Genomic DNA, 16,843 nt, shown 5'->3' with positions numbered 1-16,843 from the left:
AGGACAAGAGCATTCTAGATATGGGGGACAGAAAAAGAAAATGTCAGGAGCCAAGAGATGTCTTATTTGAGGAATAGCAAGGAGTCCAGTGTTATTTGATTGAAAAGTAAATAGCAGCCAGATAGTATAAGAAGACTTAAAAGGTTGTATGTGTGTGTGTGTGGAGGGGGGATATATTATAAAGGTCTCTGAATACCAAAAGAGGGAATTTTGAATTTGATTCTTAAGATGAAAGAGAACCCTCAGGTTCATTAAGCTTTGGGTTGAAATTACTGAAATATATCTGAGTATGGTTAGATCTGCAGATTTCACATCATCAATTCATATGTATAATTTCTAACTATTTAAACAATGAGCAAAAACATGTATAACTCATCTTATATTTTTAGTGACTTGCCTCAGGAATTCATTAGATTGAACTGACTAGACCTAAAGGATATTACTTGATGGTTCAATGTGCTATCTCCCTTCCCAAATAGAATATAAAGGATAAACAGGGAATGAAAGAAATGTCTTAAACTTGAATTGCAAAGTCAACTATACAGGTGACAGACCTGGAAGGTATGATAAGATAACAGTTCACAAGGAAGTAAAATCCTAGAAAAAAATTTTAATTGAAATTCACTGAATCAAAAATACAATATGACATCCCGCTATCAAATCAAATGCTATCTTAGACTGCATCCATATACTATACAAAATGCTACCATATGGAGTAGAGAAGGTACAAGTCTCTATATCCCCAGACTTGGTTAACCCATGCCTATAGCAAAGTATCCATTTCTAAATATCTCAATTTAGAAGAAACATTAAAAAACTGGAGTGCATTCTAAAGAGGGTGAATGGAAGAGAGATTGAAGAATTAAGGATATATATTCTGGAATGAAGATAAAGATTTTGGGGAAGTCATTACTATCATCTTCAGAAATATAAAGAATTAAAAGATTGTTTGTAAAAACAAAATTAAGTTTATTTTGCTTGACCTAGGAGGGCAAAGAAAGGCCATGTTAGGGAAGTAAAAAAATGACAAATTTAGGCTCAATGCAAGGAAAGAGTTTCTAGGAATTAGATAGTGATAGGATGTGGATCTGTGATTTTATTGGCATAGAAATATATCAATAAGGAAATTTCCTCTAATAGTACTGTCTGGCACCTTCTCTCTAATTTACATCTTGGTTGCCTAGATTACTGGGAAGTCAAATGGTTTGTCTCAGGGTCACAGAGCTGATATGTGTTCAAAGCTGGATTTCAACTCATTTTCGTTGCCCCCAAACTAGATTCTCTAAAATAGAGGTATGCACATATATACTCATTAGAGATTCTGTGCACAGAATCTATGATTTTGGAAAGAAACTGAGTCATGACGTTAGAGTAAAGCCAGAGACTCACCTCAGCTCCCTCAATTTCCCTCCAAATGATTGGAAAATAATGCCTCAATCAAATTCTGGAGTAGTAGAACAAACAAAACATCAAGGACAAATAATTTTCTAGCATAGGACACATTAAGAGGTCTACAGGAAAGATGCTTCTTTGAGGTTAAGTAAGGTGATGGTCAGACTTAGAGGCAATTTATCATCAGCAACAACAGCTCTGGAAGTGTTCAACCCCTACATGATAAGGGGGGTTGACAGCTGGTCAGAAGGAAATACAAAGGATCTTTTGCTGGCACTGGATATAGAACCCTGTTGCATTGCACATGTATAATTTTTATTTCAGTTCTGAGGAGCATTAGCTCACTTGCAGTCACAGTTGCAGTGGTGCAGGAGCCCAAGGATAGAGAAGGGTGTTGGTAGTCCTTCACAAACCATAGTACAATGCAGGAGAACAGTATTTTCACCTTTCCTGAGATCATAACATCTTGGAAGAATCAGAAGCCTCCAGACTCCCAGAGTTAGTTCTGAAAAAAAAAGAGCAAGAAAGAATTGAAGTTTATTACAGTGCCCCCTGCACCCAAGAGCAGATCCTAATTTTAACATAAAGTTATAAACCAAAAAATAGACTGAAAAAATGAGCTAAAATAAAAGAAGACCATGATCTTAGAAAGTTATTATGGTAATATGAAAGATCAAGACACAAATTCAGAAGAAGACATTAAAGTCAAAACAACTACATGCAAAGCTTCAAAGAAAAATTTGAATTGATTCAACCCTTCTGGAGAGCAATTTGAAACTAGGCCCAAAGGACTATCAAAGTACCTATCCTTTGATTCATTAGTGTCATATCTAGGTCTGTATCCCAGAGATCATAAAAGACTAAAGAGAACCAACATGGGCAAAAATGTTTATAGCAGCTCTTTTTGTGGTTGTAAAGGAATTGGAGATTGTGTGGCTGCTCATTAGTTGGCAAATGGCTGAGTAAGTTATGGTACATAAAACTAATGGAATATTATAATTCTGTAAGACATGATGAGCAGTCTGATTTCAGAAAAATCTGACAAGATTTATATGGACTGATGATGAGTAAAGTAAGCAGAATTGTACCCAGTCATAGCAAGATTATGTGATGATGAATTATGGTAGACTTAACTTTTCTCAGCAACACACTGATCCAAGACAGTCCACTAGACTTGGGATGGAAAATGCCATTTTTATTTAGAGAGACAACTATAGAAACTGAATGTGGATTAAAACATACTAATTTCACCTTCTCTTCTTCTTCTGGTCTGCTTTTTCTTTCTTGTGCTTTTTTTTTTTTTTTGGAGTCCTCCTATAGCGAATGAAGGGTGTGACAGTCAGGAGGTCAGGTGAAATAATTCAGTTAGAATTCTTCAAAGTTTATTGATCAAAGAAACAAATATTTATACCTCAAATGGTCATAGGCTTGATACAAAATACATTCTTTGAAGTTCCTATAGTTTTCTCTAACAAACAAGACCTACTGAGATGTAAATAATTAAGCATCAGATCTTGGTTACTTAGAGATGCAAATAGTTGAGATACACATTAGGGTAAAATCTATCATACCATTGTCTCAAGTATCTCTCTCCCAAATGCCTTTAGTCTCTATTATGGGCTATTTTTCCTATCCTAAGTTCAAAGGTTTGCCTTTAGTTCAAAAAGTAGTGTTTGCCTTTTGCTTCAGTCCCTAGAATATTAATTTATTATATTGATAAGCAGTCTCTGCTATTTCAATAAGAAAGGGGAGTTTTGGTGGGCCAAGTTATTGTAAGATTCAAGATCTGGAATGGATTCTTTCCTATTGGCACTCTACAGTTTTTCCTTTTTGTTCTCATTTTTCTTTCACAACATAACTAATATGGAAATGTGTTTAAAATATGCATAATCAATATCAGACTACTTTCTGTCTTAGGGAGTGGAAAGAAAAAAGTTTGGAATTCAAACTGAAAAAAGAAAAAATGTAAAATATCTCATTAGAAAACCAACCTAATTTGAGGAAAAGACCAAAGAGAGATATTTTAAGAATTACTGAACTACTGAAAGCCATTATCAATAAATAAAAGAGCCTAAACATAACTTTCAAAAAATTGTCAAGGAAAACTGACCAATATCCTTGAACCAAAGAGCAAAATAGAAATGGAAAGAATCTACTGATCATCTCCTGAAAGAGATCTCAAAATGCAAACTACTACAAATATTATAACCAAATTCCAGAGTCATCAGGTAAGAAAAACAATATTGCTAGTAGCTAAAAAGAACCAATTCAAATTTCATGAAGCCAATTAGAATCACAAGAGACTTAACAGCTCTCACTTAAAGAAAAGAAGGGGTTAGAATATGATATTCTAGAAGACAAAGGAGCTGGAAATATAATCAAGAATTCTTGTACTCAATAAAAACTCTACTCAGGATTATAATTCCTTGGATAAATAATTTATGTTTAATGAAATAGAGGTCTTTCATGAATTTCTGATGAAAAGAGGAGAATTTGACTTTTAAACATGGGATTCAAGAGAAGAATAAAATGATAAACATGAAAGAATTTATGAGACTCTATAAATAAGGTATTTGGGAAGTTGTTATATGAAATTTTAAAGAACTTTATCATTATTATGACAATATAAGAATTAGAATGAATCTACCTAGACAGAGGACATGTATGAGTTGACTATGAAGGGATGATTTAAAAATAAAATGAAAAAGTGAGAAAGAGGGATGGATTGAGAGGAAGGGGAAGTGAGAAATACAATAGGATAAATTATTTCATATAAGAAGAGCAAAACAAAGACCTTTTATAGTGAAAAGAAGATCAGGGTGTCAGGTAACACTTGATGCTTTCATGAGAATTGTTTTAAAGAAAGAAGTATGTGTGTGTGTGTGTGTATGCATGTATATGTATATGTGTGTATACACACAGATATATTTAGTTAAGCATAGAAATCTATATTACCCAATGAGTAAGCAGAATGAGAAAGTGATAAGAGAAAAGGGAGTAGAAGGGAAAGGAATAGAAAGGGATAACAGATGATAAGGCACATGAAAAGAGTGGTGATGATATAAAGGAAAAAAGATTTTTGAAAGGAGGTAAAAAGAAGAATATACAGGAAGAATAAGAGAATGAAGAGAAACACAAAGTTAGTAATCATAACTCTGAATGTGAATGGGATGAATTCACCCATAAAACAGAAACTGATAGCATAGTAGATAAACAACCAGAACTTGACAATATGTTGTTTTCAGGAAACAGACTTAAAAACTGACACACATACATATACACATACACAGCTAAAAGAAGGGGCTGTACCAGAATCTAGTATACTTCAGCATACATAAATAAAAGAAGGATAGCAATCATGATCTCCAAGAAAGCGAAAGCAAAAAAATAGATCAGATTGAAAGAGGTAAACAGAGAAACTACATTTTGCTCAATGGTATCAATGAAGTAATATCAATAGCTAAAATAATAGTTAAAAAACAACATAGCATCTAAATTCTTAAAAAAAAAATTAAATGACTTACAGGAAGAAAGTAAAATTATGCTAGTCTAGTAGAGGATCTCAATTTTCCCTACCCAGAACTGGATAATTCTTTCCTTTCCCCCTCCCTCAAAGAAGAAATTAAGAAGATGTATAGAATTCTAGAAAAGTTAAATATGATAGGTCTCTGAAGAAAACTAAAGAGGAATGGAAAAGAATATATATTTTTTTCCTTAGCAGTACAAGACATCTCTACAAAATTTGACCATGTATGAGGGTGTACAAATATCACAACTAAATGTAGAAAAGTATAAATATTAAATGCATCCTTTTTAGCTCATCATTTATTAAATTACATTTAATAAAGGGATGTACTTTCCAAGCTAGCATTCTGGAGGATCTCTCTGTAGTCTATAATCTGAGCTTGAGCCCACACACACCCTATTCTGCTCATTTCAAGTCCTCTCAGCCCTTAAACACCTTAGTACAATTACATCACTACCGCACCATGAGTATATGTCAACTTTAGAACTATTACATCACACTGAGGACTAAATATGTGAACTAGAGAACCATTATTTCTTTTTTTTTTTTTTTTTTTTTAAACTTTGTAAACTTTTTTATTTTTATTTTTTTTATTTTTTTTTTATTTTTTTTATTTTTTATTATATATATATATATATATATTTTATAATATTATCCCTTGTATTCATTTTTCCAATTTACCCCCCCTCCCTCTATTCCCTCCCCCCGACGACAGGCAATACCATACATTTTACATGTGTTACAATATAGTCTAGGTACAATACATGTGTGCGAATATCACTTTCTTGTTGCACAATAAACATTAGATTCCGAAGGTACATGCAACCTGGGCAGACAGATATTAGTGCTAACAATTTTCATTCCCCTCCCAGTGTTTCTTCTCTGGGTGTAGCTACCTCTGTCCATCATTGATCAACTGGAAGTGAGTTGGATCTTCTTTATGTTGAAGATTTCCACTTCCATCAGAATACATCCTCATACAGCATTGTTGTTGAAGTGTACAGTGATCTTCTGGTTCTGCTCATTTCACTCAGCATCAGTTGATTTAAGTCTCTCCAGGCCTCTCTATATTCCTCCTGCTGGTCATTTCTTACCGAGCAATAATATTCCATAACCTTCATATACCACAATTTACCCAACCATTCTCCAACTGATGGACATCCATTCATCCTCCAGTTTCTAGCTACAACAAAAAGAGCTGCCACAAACATTTTGGCACATATATGTCTCTTTCCGCTCTTTAGTATTTCTTTGGGATATAATCCCAGTAGTAGCGCTGCTGGGTCAAAGGGTATGCACAGTTTGATAACTTTTTGGGCATAATTCCAGATTGCTCTCCAGAATGGCTGGATTCTTTCACAACTCCACCAGCAATGTATTAGTGTCCCAGTTTCCCCACATCCCCTCCAACATTTGTCATTATTTGTTCCTGTCATCTTAGCCAATCTGACAGGTGTGTAGTGGTATCTCAGAGTGGTCTTAATTTGCATTTCTCTGATCAGTAGTGATTTGGAACACTCTTTCATGTGAGTGGATATAGTTTCAATTTCTTCCTCTGAGAATTGTCTGTTCATATCCTTTGACCATTTATCAATTGGAGAATGGAGAACCATTATTTCTAAACATCCTCATATAAGTATCTTTGCTTCAAGTAGAACACAGGTCGTCATGCCCTCCTTGACTTCTCAGGAAAAGGTGTGAAAACCATGGGAAATAGGGAGCCAAACCAGATATCCTCAGCAGGTTTCATCTGGGCTAAAGGATCTTAGACCTTACCCAGAGTACCCCCACTACCTGCGGCCCTCTACAAAGGGAAGTGAAAATATAGATTGAAATTAATTAGAAACTAAATTATCTAATCCTAAAGAATAAGTGAATCTAAGAACAAATCATAACTACAATGATTTCATTTAAAAGGACAACAAAAAGAAAACAGATCAAAATTTATGAGATTCAGTCAAAGCAGTACATAGAGAAAATATATTTCTAAATACTTACATCTATAAAACAGAAAAATGGCAGATCAATGAATTAGACATGCAGCTAAAAATTAGAAAAAGAACAAATTTAAAACCTCCAATTAAATATTAAATTGCAAATCCTGAAAATTAAAGGAAAAATTAGTAACTGAAAGCAAGACAACCATTTAACAAATAAAACTAGAATATGTTCTTATGAAAAAAATAGGAAAACAATTGGTTAATTTGATTTAAAAAAGGAAAGTGGAATACCAAATTACTAGTATCAAAAAAGTTCACTACTAATAAAGAGGAAATTAAAAGAAAACTATTTTATCCAGTAATATGTAAATAAATATGACAATCTAAGCAAAATAGATGAAGGTTTGTAAAAATACAATGCCCAGATTAATAAAAGAGGTAATAGAATACTTTAAAAAACCATCCTAGAAAAAGAAATTGGTAAGCCATCAATTAATTACTTAAAAAAATATAGCTAGTACTTGATAGATTAACAAATGAATTTTACCATACATTTAAAGACCATTATCCTAATAATATAGAAACTATTTGGAAAAATAGGGGAGATGGTCCTACCTAATTCCTTTCACAGCATAAATATGGGGCTGATGCATAAACAAGGAATGGCTAAAAACAGATCAAGAGAAATAATAGGCAAATTTCTATTTGACGTATATTGATGTAACATTTAAAAATAAAATTTTGATAAGATTACAATAATATATCAAAAAATCATATATTATAACTAGGTGAGATTTAAACCTATAATGAAAGTCTGGTTCAGTATTAGGAAGTCTATCAGTGTAAGTGATCATATGAATAATAAATCATATGATTATTTCAATAAGTATAGAAAAAGCTTTTTAAAAATTTAATAATATTTTATTTTCCCAAATACATACAAAGATGGTTTTCACCATTCACCTGTGAAAAACGTTATATTCCAAATTTTTCTCCCTCTCTCCTCCTTCCCCTTTCCCTAGACAGTAAGCAATTCAATATAAGTTAAATATGTGCAATTCTTCTAACCATATTTCCATATTCATCATGCTACACAAGAAAAATCAGATCAAAAGAGGAAAAAAAAACTGAAAAAAGGAAACAAACAAGTAAATAGATAACAACAACAAAAGTGAAAATATTATGCTCTGATACTATAGTAGTTTGCCATTTTCTTCATTTTACAGACCAGGAAACTGAAACCAAGTGGCTTGTCTAGTGTCACACAGCTAGGAAATATTTGAGGTCAGATTTAAACTCAGGAAGATGAGTCTTCTTGATTTCAGGTTTGGCACTCCAGCAACTGTGCTAACTAACTGCCATTGACAGAAAATTTTATGAGAAATAAAATGAATAATTTTGATTACATTAAATTAAAAAGATATTGCAAAACAAATCCAAGACAGCCAAGATTAGAAGGAAAGCAGGAAACTGGAGGGAAATTTACAGCAAGTTTCTCTGATAATAAACTCATTTGTCAAATATATAGAGATCTGAGTCAAATCTATAACATTATGATTCATTTCTCAATTGATAAATAGTCAAAAGATATAAACAGTTTCAGAAGAAGAAATCAAATCTATCTATAGGCATATGAAAAATATTCTAAATCACCATTGATTAGAGAATATATTTTCAAACAACTCTGAGATACCATTTCTCAGATTGGCTAATATGACATAAAAGGAAATGTTGGAGAGAATGTGAAAAAATGAGACACTAATAAACTCTTGGTATAGTTATGAAGTGATCTGGCCATTCTGGAGAACAAGTTGGAATTATACCCAAAGGACTATAAAACTGCATATCCTTTGACCCAGCAATAATTACTAAGTCTGCATCCTAAGGAGATTAAAAGAAATAAAAGGAAAAGTACTTTTATGTACAGGTATATTTATAGCAATTCTTTTTATAGTGGCAAAGAATTGCAAATTGAGAGGATGATCATACATTGGTGAATGGCTGAACAAGCTGTAGTAAATGACTATGATGGGATACTACTGTGCTATAAGGAATGATTAGCAGGATGCTTTCAGAGAAAAACCTGGAAATTGTACATATACTAATGCAAAGTGGTATGAAAAGAACCAAGAGAGCACATTAACAAGGATACAATATAATCATGATCAATTGTGAATGACTTAGCTATTCTCAGCAATATAATGATCCAAGACCATTCTGAAGGATTTGTGATGAAACATGCTATCCAACTCCAGACAAAGTGCCAATACCATCTGAATAAAGATCGAAACATATATTTACAAAACTGTTTATTTTTGTGGAGGTTATTTTTGTTATTGTTCTGTGTTTTATTTCACAACATGGGTAATATGGAAATATTTTTGAGTGATATATGAATGTGAATGTCCTGAATCAGATTGCTTTGCCTTATCAAGGAGAAAGAAGGAAAAGGAGGGAAGGAACGAATTTGGAACACAAAGAATGTTAAAAAGTAATTGAAAAAAATACAATAAAAAATATACATTGCTACTTTCTAAAAAAAAAAAGTCACAATTTTTGTAGAAGGTGATTTAAAAGGAGGAGGAAGAGGAAGAAAAGGATGAGGAAAAGGAGAGAGAGCAAAACTAACAAAAACAAGGAAGAGGAAAAGGATAAGAAAAGGAGGGAATGGGGACTTCTGGCCAAGATGGTGGCGAGGATGCACACAGCTGCTTGAGCTCCACGTTTTCTCTCAGAATTTACTTCATGACAAGCCTTGGAATTAATGCTTTACTGGAAAAACCCCCCACAAATAATCACCAAGAGATGATATCCTTGAAATACCCCAGAAAAGGTCTGTATTTGCTTGGGGGAGGGGACAAGCAGACTGGGCACAGTCTGAGGGCAAACAGGGAGAGCAAGGCAGGCAGCTCACACAGCTCAGACCAGAGGGCGGAAGGGTGTGATCTCTTCCATTTCTGAGAAACGACCTTTACCACAGTGTGGATATTCCCTCTTGGCAGCAAGCCAGGAGCAGGAGAGAAGGTGTAAACACTGGAAGTAAAGAATAAAACTCCGGAAAGCTAGCATCTCTGGGACCTGGCCACCCCCAGCCCCACCCAGAGTGACTCAGCGTGTTCTTAGAGCCTCAGAGAGCAGACACAGGGAGCAGCCATCACTGTCCTGTTAGTGCCTTGCTACTGTCTCCCACAGTTTGTAGAGAAATCCCAGTAACACCATCCAACCCCAACCCCCCCCCCCAAAACAGACCAATTGTTTCTCTTGTCAATTTGTTTTCTTCGAGTCCTGCCCTGACAAAATGAACAAAAAATTTAAAAGGGCTCTAACCATTGACAGCTTCTGTATGGATAGAGAGCAGACTTCAAACCCTGAGGAGACTAAAAGCAGACTGTCTCCAGAAGAATCCCCTAAGGGGGGATATGGCCTGCTCCTCAATACACAAGATTCTCATAGAGGAAATCAAAAAGGCTCTCAGAAGAGAGCTAGAAGAGAAATGGGAAAAGGAAAGGGAAGCTTGGCAAGAGAGTCTGGAGAAGTCATCCAGAGTGGATAAAGAGATCAAATCATTGAGAAATAAAATTAGTGAGTTGGAAAAAGAAAACAGCTCTCTAAAAAATAAAATTGATGAAATGGAAAAAAATTCCATAGAAGAAAAAAACAATTGGACAATTACAAAAAAGATATAAAAAAAGGTGAGTAAAGAAAATACATCATTAAAAATTAGAATCCAACAAGTAGAAATGAATGACTCAAGGAGAAACCAAGAAGTAATCAAGCAAAACCAAAAAAAACAAAACAATTGAAAAGAATGTCAGATACCTTACTGGAAAAACAACAGACCTGGAAAACAGATCCAGGAGAGACAATTTGAGAATAATTGGACTCCCTGAAAAATGTGAGGAAAAAAAGAGCTTGGACACTATTTTCCAGGAAATTATCAGAGAGAACTGCCCAGACATTTTAGAAACAGAGGGTAAAATAGACATTGAAAAAATTCATTGATCAACTACTGAAAGGGACCCTAAAATCAAAACGCCAATAAATATAGTGTCCAAGTTCAAGAACCATCAGACAAAGGAAAAAAATATTGGAAGCTGCTAGAAAAAAGCAATTCAGACATGGAGGAGCCACAATAAGGATAACACAGGATCTAGCAGCATCCACATGCCTGGAATGTGATATTCTGAAAAGCTAAGGAACTTGGTATGCAGCCAAGAATAACTTACCCAGCAAAAATGAGCATCCTTTTCCAGGGAAGAAGATGGACATTGAACAAAATAAATGAATTCCATATATTCTTGATGAAAAAACCAGATCTACACAAAATGTTTGATCTTCAAATACAGAACTCAAGAGATTCTTAAAAAGGTAAAAAGAAATCTTGAAAACTATACTTCTGCCAAAAAAATATGTAAAAAACATATGTACAATTTGTCTTAGAAACTAGAGGTGGAAAGGAAATTATATCATAAAAAAGGGTAAAGTGGTGGTACTACATCTCATGAAGAGACAAAGGTAACCTATTATATCTCAGAGAAAGAAAGGAGGGGGTTGAACATAGTGTTAATCAATCGACATATTCAATTTATGGTGAAACTTCTTCCACTTCATTGAAAAGTGGGAGGGAAGGAGTAAGCTAAGGGGAAGCGAATACAGAAATTGTGAGGAAAAGGGGTAAAATAGGGGGAGGAACTTTAAGGTAGGGGAGGGATACTAAAAAGAGAGGGCTGTAAAAAGCAAGTACTCACATGTTTAATACTGGGAAGGGGGGTAATAGGGAAGGAAAGGAGAAAAGCATAAACAGGGGTTAACAGGAGGGCAAGCAATATAGAATCAGTCATTCTAACCATAAATGTGAATGGGGTAAATTCCCCCATAAAGAGGAAGCGGTTAGCAGACTGGATTAAAAGCCAGAATCCTACTATATGTTGTTTACAGGAAACATACCTGAAACAGGGTGATACATTCAAACTAAAAGTAAAAGGGTGGAGCAGAATCTACTATGCTGCAGGTGAAGCCAAAAAAGCAGGGGTAGCCATCCTCATCTCAGATCAAGCAAAAACAAAAATTGATCTAATTAAAAGAGATAAGGAAGGGTATTATATCTTGCTAAAGGATAGCATAGGTAATGAAGCAGTATCAATATTAAACATATACACATCAAATGGTGCAGCATCTAAATTCTTAAAAGAGAAATTAAGAGAGCTGCAAAAAGAAATAGACAGCAAAACTATAATAGTGGGAGATCTCAACCTTGCACTCTCATAATTAGATAAATCAAACCACAAAATAAATAAGAAAGAAGTCAAAGAGGTAAATAGAATATTAGAAAAGTTTGATATGATAAATCTTTGGCGAAAGCTAAATGGAGACAGAAAGGAATATACTTTCTTCTCAGCAGTTCATGGAACCTATACAAAAATTGATCATATACTAGGTCATAAAAACCTCAAAATCAAATGCAGTAAGACAGAAATAGTAAATGCATTCTTTTCAGACCACAATGCAATAAAAATTACATTCAATAAAAAGCCAGGGGAAAAATAGACCAAAAAATAATCAGAAACTAAATAATCTCATACTAAAGAATGATTGGGTGAAACAGCAAATCATAGACATAATTAATAACTTCACCCAAGAAAATGACAATAATGAGAAATCATACCAAAATGTGTGGGATACAGCCAAAGAAGTAATAAGGGGAAGTTTTATATCTTTAGAGGCCTACTTGCATAAAATAGAGAAAGAGAAGGTCAACAAATTGGGCTTACAACTAAAATTGCTAGAAAAGGAACAAATTAAAAATCCCCAGACAAACACGAAACTTGAAATTCTAAAAATAAAAGGTGAGATTAATAAAATTGAAAGTAAAAAAAAAAAACTATTGAATTAATTAATAAAACTAAGAGTTGGTTCTATGAAAAAACCAACAAAATAGACAACCCTTTAGTAAATCTGGTTTAAAAAAAGGAAAGAGGAAAAGCAAATTGTTAGTCTTAAAAATGAAAAGGGAGAACTCACCAGTAATGAAGAGGAAATTAGAACAATAGTTAGGAGCTGCTTTGCTCAACTTTATGCCAATAAATTCAATAACTTAAATGAAATGGAAGAATACCTTCAAAAATATAGCTTGCCCAGATGAACAGTGAAAGAAGTAAATAGTCTACATAGTCCCATTTCAGAAAAAGAAATAGATCAAGCTATTAAACAACTTCCTAAGAAAAAATCCCCAGGACCAGATGGATTTACATGTGAATTCTACCAAACATTTAAAGAACAACTAACTCCAATGCTATATAAACTATTTGAAAAAATGGGAATTGAAGGAGTCCTACCAAATTCGTTTTATGACATATACATGGTACTGATATCTTGTAATGTGCTGTTGTCTCCAGAAGCTGCCGATTGCTCTCTGGGAGGAGATCTGCTGTGTCAACTCAAATCTCTCAGACAGATTCTTCTTCCTGTAGAGAACCATTATCTCCAGACAGTTGACGTTAATTTTCGTCCAGAGTAGTTACTTCCCTCTTTTATCCTCCCAGAGAATGGGCGTGGGATAATGCAAGGGCTTCTGGGAAAAATTACTTCAACCAATGAACTTGCTCCTCCTAAGCATGCAAGCTCTTCCCCAGGAATTCACAAGTCAAACTCCCAGTAAAGGCCAGAACTAGAAAATTGTTAAGTACCGACTTAGCACTTAGTAAAAACCTAATATCTCATTATCTCATTAGCACTTAGTAAGAACCTAACAATACCTAAACCAGGTAGGCTGAAAATAGAGAAAAAAAAAAAAAATTATAGACCTATCTCCCTAATGAATATTGATGCTAAAATCTTAAATAAAATATTAGCAAAAAGACTACAGAAAATCATCCCCAGGATAATACACTATGACCAAGTGGGATTTATACCAGGAATGCAGGGCTGGTTCAATATTAGGAAAACTATTAGCATAATTGACTATATCAATAACTAAATTAAGAAAAACCATATGATCATCTCAATAGATGCAGAAAAGGCATTTGATAAAATCCAACATCCATTCCTACTAAAAAAAAAACTTGAGAATATAGGAATAAAAGGACTATTCCTTAAAATAATAAGGAGCATATATTTAAAACCATCAGTAAACATCATGTAATGGTGACAAACTGAAACCTTTCCCAGTAAGATCTGGAGTGAAACAAGGTTGCCCACTATCATCATTACTATTCAATATTGTACTAGAAACACTAGCCTCAGGAATACGAGCCGAGAAAGAGATTCAAGGAATTAGAGTATGTAATGAGGAAATCAAACTATCACTCTTTGCAGATGATATGATGGTATACTTAGAGAACCCCAAAGACTCTGCTAAAAAGCTATTAGAATAATTCAGAATTTTAGCAAAGTTGTAGGATACAAAATAAGATTCACATAAATCCTCAACATTTTTATACATTACCAACACAATCCAACAGCAAGAGATACAAAGAATAATTCCATTCAGAATAACTGTCGATAGTATAAAAATATTTGGGAATATATCTACCAAAGGAAAGTCAGCAAATATATGAGCAAAATTACAAAACACTTGCCACAAAAATAGTCAGATTTAAATAATTGGAAAGACATTAAGTGCTCTTACATAGGCCGAGCGAATATAATCAAGATGACAATATTACCTAATCTATTTATTTAGTCTATTTATTTATTTAGTCTATTTATTTAATCTATTTATACCAATCAGACTCCCAAGAAGCTATTTAAATAACCTAGAAAAAATAACAACAAAATTCATATGGAAGAACAAAAGGTCGAGAATTTCAAGGGAATTAATGAAAAAAAAAAATCAAATGAAGGTTGCCTAGCTGTACCTGATCTAGAACTATATTATAAAGCAGCAGTCACCAAAACTATTTGGTATTGGCTAAGAAATAGACTAGTTGATCAGTGGAATAGGTTAGGTTCACAGGACAAGATAGCAAATAAAAATAGCAATCTAATGTTTGACAAACCCAAAGATCCCTACTTTGGGGATAAGAATTCATTATTTGACAAAAACTGCTGGGAAAACTGGAAATTAGTATGGCAGAAATTAGGCATGGACCCACACTTAACACCACATACTAAGATAAATGGGTCGAAGATTTAGTCATAAAGAACGAGATCATAAATAAATTAGAGGAACATAGGATAGTTTACCTCTCAGACTTTGGAGGAAGAAGGAATTTGTGACCAAAGGAGAACTAGAGATCATTATTGATCACAAAATAGAAAATTTTGATTACATCAAATTAAAAAGCTTTTGTACAAAAAAAAAAAAAAAAAAAAAAAAAAAAAAAAAAACTAATGCAAACAAGATTAGAAGGGAAGTAACAAATTGGGAAAACATTTATACAGTTAAAGGTTCTGATAAAGGCCTCATCTCCAAAATATACAGAGAACTGACTCTAATTTATAAGAAATCAAAGCATTCTCCAATTGATAAATGATCAAAGGATATGAACAAACAATTTTCAGATGATGAAATTGAAACTATTTCCACTCATATGAAAGAGTGTTCCAAATCACTACTGATCAGAGAAATGCAAATTAAAACAACTCTGAGATACCACTACACCCCTGTCAGATTGGCTAAGATGACAGGAACAAATAATGATTAGTGTTGGAGGGGATGTGGGAAAACTGGGACACTGATGCATTGTTGGTGGAGTTGTGAAAGAATCCAGCCATTCTGGAGAGCAATCTGGAATTATGCCCCAAAAATTATCAAAGTGTGCATACCCTTTGATCCAGCAGTGTTACTACTGGGCTTATATCCCATGGAGATACTAAAGAAGAGAAAGGGACCTCTATGTGCCAAAATGTTTGTGGCAGCCCTTTTTGTAGTGGCTAGAAACTGGAAAATGAATAGATATCCATCAATTGGAGAATGGTTGGGTAAATTATGGTATATGAATGTTATGGAGTATTATTGTTCTGTAAGAAATGACCAATAGGAGGAATATAGAGAGGCTTGGAGAGACTTACATCAACTGATGCTGAGTGAAATGAGCAGAACTAGGAGATCATTATACACTTCAACAACAATACTGTATGAGGATGTATTCTGATGGATATGGATATCTTCAACATAGAGAAGAGCTAATCCAGTTCCAATTGATGAATGATGAACAGAATCAGCTACACCCAGAGAAGGAACACTGGGAAATGAGTGTAAACTGTAAGCATTTTTTGTTTTTTCTCCCCAGGTTATTTTTACCTTCTGAACCCAATTCTTCCTTTGCAACAACAACAACAACAAGTAAATTTGGTTCTGCACATATCTATTGTACCTAGGATATACTACAACATATTTAATATGTATGGGAATGCCTGCCATCTAGGGGAGGGGGTGGAGGGAAGAAGGGGAAAAATTTGGAACAGAAGGTTGTACAAGGGATAATGTAAAAAATTACCTATGCATATGTACTGTCAAAAATGTTATAATTATAAAATTAATAAAAAATTTTAAAAAAAAGAAAAGAAAAGTAGGGAATAAGACATGGAGGGAGAGAAACAGACAAATATACAGAGATGGATTCAAATCTTATCTAAGGAGAAATCTCCAGTCGCTAGATAAGCTAATTTTTGACTCCCCTATAAGTCAATTTCTTCCCAAAGTTTTTCCCCTTTCAAGGTCCCTTCACTGAAAATAACCTAGAACTGTGTATCTGCTAATCTTGAAACTGGAAGCCAGAAAATGAGGCTCTCTTTTCTTCCCCAAGATGGTGACCTTAAGACTATTGAATAATCAGTCTTTACCAATGAGAGTCTTATGCAAATAGACTGATTCAAGAGTTACATGAGATTTTATAATGTACACACTTTATTTCTGGAAAATCCAGTGTTCTCTCTTTCTATTATTGTTTGTTTGCGTTTTTGTTTTTCTTCCCAAATTATTTTTACCTTCTTTTTAAATCCAATTTTTCTTGTGTAGCAAGATAACTGTATAAATATGTAT

The 16,843-nt window shown here is 33.8% G+C and overlaps 1 long non-coding RNA gene across 1 annotated transcript; it reads right to left on the bottom strand.

The window, feature by feature from the left end:
- Positions 1–590: 590 nt before the first annotated feature.
- On the bottom strand, positions 591–13,348 carry LOC141559722 (uncharacterized). Its single transcript, XR_012487534.1, has 2 exons — positions 13,194–13,348; positions 591–1,897 (listed from the first exon to the last, which is right to left on the bottom strand). It is a non-coding gene; the product is annotated as an uncharacterized LOC141559722 (long non-coding RNA).
- Between the last annotated feature and the right edge of the window lie 3,495 nt (positions 13,349–16,843).

The sequence above is a fragment of the Sminthopsis crassicaudata genome, chromosome 3, assembly GCF_048593235.1.
Source record: "Sminthopsis crassicaudata isolate SCR6 chromosome 3, ASM4859323v1, whole genome shotgun sequence".
Taxonomy (NCBI): Eukaryota; Metazoa; Chordata; class Mammalia; order Dasyuromorphia; family Dasyuridae; genus Sminthopsis; species Sminthopsis crassicaudata.
Note: the sequence above shows the minus strand (reverse complement) of the source record. Positions and strands in the feature narration are given on the sequence as shown.